Source organism: Telopea speciosissima, unplaced genomic scaffold (genome assembly GCF_018873765.1).
Source record: "Telopea speciosissima isolate NSW1024214 ecotype Mountain lineage unplaced genomic scaffold, Tspe_v1 Tspe_v1.0643, whole genome shotgun sequence".
NCBI lineage: Eukaryota > Viridiplantae > Streptophyta > Magnoliopsida > Proteales > Proteaceae > Telopea > Telopea speciosissima.
This window is the reverse complement of record NW_025317979.1, coordinates 1-2,483: the sequence shown is the minus strand read 5'-3', so window position 1 is coordinate 2,483 and position 2,483 is coordinate 1. Positions and strand designations below refer to the sequence as shown.

General features: G+C 35.7%; 1 long non-coding RNA gene across 1 annotated transcript; it reads right to left on the bottom strand.

The window, feature by feature from the left end:
• Positions 1 to 703: 703 nt before the first annotated feature.
• Positions 704 to 2,246, bottom strand: LOC122648253. Its single transcript, XR_006331050.1, has 3 exons — positions 2,101 to 2,246; positions 1,700 to 1,796; positions 704 to 864 (listed from the first exon to the last, which is right to left on the bottom strand). It is a non-coding gene; the product is annotated as an uncharacterized LOC122648253 (long non-coding RNA).
• Between the last annotated feature and the right edge of the window lie 237 nt (positions 2,247 to 2,483).

Below are 2,483 nucleotides of genomic sequence, written 5' to 3'. Positions count from 1 at the left end.
AATCCATTCTGTCCAAGTTTCAGGCCCATCAGGTGTAGGGATTGAAAGATCTTTTCTGTCCAAGTTTATGCCATATACTGTTAGTATTGTTTTCACTGAGATTCTGGTTTTTTCTGTTAGGTTTTCTTGTCTTGTCTTTTCAGTCTAGTAAACCTCATCAATTATCATAATTATATAGGGAAAGGCAGGTAGCATAAGGGTTAGAGTCACAAGTAAGAAATATGGTCATTAAGCTGCGAGCCAGTGAATACATTATTTTCTTCCCTCTATTCTTAAAGGACAAACTGATGAAACATCATAGTTTTATGGAATGAATATTGCAGTTTAACTATAGTACCATACAATAAAATGATGCATTAACTTCCTCATGGAAGAAATTGTTATTAAATAGCATAAAGAAGTTTAAAAATTGCTCTTCTAATTACATCAGAGATCTATGCTCAAAGGTACATGATGTATCAATGAGATTGTGACATAACCCGGATTGCAGTTCTACAGTAAAAAGAACAGGAACAAGTCCGAATAAATCATTACAGGTACAAGCCATGCAACACAAAGAATATATGATAGGGAGAAGCTTAACTGTCATTTTAGAAATTTCATTTCCTAATCAGGTGACATATAAGGCAGCATGTACAGGATTTTGCAATTAACATATGCATGCACATTTACGGTACTTACAAAAGCATGTTGAATATTTTGATGGCTTCTGGCCATGACCTTCCTTGATGATTTGCTTTGTGACTTTTTCATGAAGGACTTCCACTGCAGAATCAACCTCTGGAGGCTGTTTGGTATCTTCTGAAGGCTCGCCTTGTATAAATGAAGCATGTTCAGTACTGATTTCATTATCACTATCTGGACCTGTACAGGGCATTGTCATACACCATTATCTCACGGCACTGAAAGCATCATTCTAATATTAGGAAGGAACAGAGTTTCAAGTTATTAACCTAAAACAATTTTTAATTAAATATATAGTAGAAAATTGACTCTTGTTTTTTTAAATACAGTTATGGTGTTACCCCAAAGATAATTTTAATGTTTAAATGAAACCGGCATATTTTATTTTTTTTGGTAATACAATCGGGAATTGATAAGAAATTCGTTTACACTAGTAGAATGAATGTAGGATACGTAACTCCACCAGTCCCAGCAAGCATTAAGCAAGCCAAGTTCAAGCCATGCACCAGCATGCATAAATTATCACAGATCACTAGTCTTTTTGATTGTTTTCCATACTCATTCACATCTAAAATTAGCTCTAAAATAATGGTATTCCTACAACTTAGCAGCATGCAGAATAAAGTAAGCATGTCAAACAGCAATTATAATAATTAATTCTTCCTCAGTAGTACGCATTATGGTTTCAAATCATTCATGCTTGCCTGTACTAGGGTCTAAGGTGAGTAGAAAGATGGCTAATTTGCAACTTACATTTTGATGTTAAATGCCACTGTTCATGAACATAAAAAGTACAACTACCTACGCATTAGAATTCAGAAACTGATAAGTGCAAGTTCCTCCATAATGATAACTAAGAAATCTCTAATTTAGGTAGTTCGGTCGTGACCAAAACCGAATTATGCTTTCATGTTTATGGTTGTGCACTGCATTTAAACAAATATAAAAACCAAAAAGAAAAAAAAGGTATGAATAACAAATTTTTCCAAAAGAAGCCAAAAGTTTGACGAATCACCAGCTGAATTACTCTGCTGCTCCTGAACATCCCCCATTGTTTAAATTTGACAATCCTTTCCTCTCCTCCTCTCTAATAAGGGCGCCCCTTGAACTCTCTGCAGCCTCAATGAAGTAAACAGACAGTATTTTCAAGAACAAAAACAACATACCCTAAAATGAATTGACAGAAGTAACAAACCAGATCCAAAATTTCAACTACGAAATCGTTGACAGACTCCGGCTTAAAATTATAACTAATTTGAGAGGATATCAGTGTAGCATTCATCAACGCTTCAACAAAATTAAAATCTTCAAAACATTAACAAATTCCAAAGAGAAAGAAGGGAATAGCTAGTTCGAAAAGGAAAGAGCGAGTAGATCGATCAAACGAAACTGAAGCTTGAAGGAGACAATACTCACAAGGTCCCGAGAAATCTCCGATGAACTGCAGTGGATCAAGCTCAGACGGATCAATGAAAGAAGCAGCGAATCGTTGGTAATATTATTGAAGAAGATTTTAGACGGTAAGACCTTGACAGGGCAGATCATGGAGGCAAATTTCTGTCAATCCCAAATCCTATTTACCCAAACTGTCTGACTCTCCGATAAAGTAAAATTTCACCGCAACTTTTTAAAATCCCATATTGCTCCTCAACCGCAAATGTTACTATTTTTTTATTGGAAAAGGTTATCCGAGCCGTTAGAGTACCATACCTGTAACTGTCCATCTATCTCCTCTTCACACACCTCTGTGTCTATAAAAGGACATACCCAGTGCAAAAGGCTCCTGCCATTACGGATAG